Below are 328 nucleotides of genomic sequence, written 5' to 3'. Positions count from 1 at the left end.
AGACAGGAACCAGTGTCTGTAAAAGCCCCTGCCATTGAGAAATAGAGATGTATAAGCCATTATTTTATTTGTCTTTTAAAAATATAACCAGGAGTTGGCAGTTTATTTCTAAAGTCATTGTGTTACATAGGGAAGCAGGAAGATCTGTGTTGGGTAAATGTAACACACTACTTTCTCCTATGTGCCTCTTTGCATTGGACTCACCTGGGGCACTGCACACACTTAACTTACTTTAATTTTTCAGAACTGTAATTTGGTCTGTATGTTTTTGTTACATTATATGGCTGTGAAAATGTTACAGCATGTAATATTTGGCTGTGCCATCTTG

This window comes from Colobus angolensis, unplaced genomic scaffold, assembly GCF_000951035.1.
Source record: "Colobus angolensis palliatus isolate OR3802 unplaced genomic scaffold, Cang.pa_1.0 Scaffold12, whole genome shotgun sequence".
NCBI lineage: Eukaryota > Metazoa > Chordata > Mammalia > Primates > Cercopithecidae > Colobus > Colobus angolensis.
The sequence above is the reverse complement of the archived record's forward strand: the minus strand, read 5'-3'. Positions refer to the sequence as shown.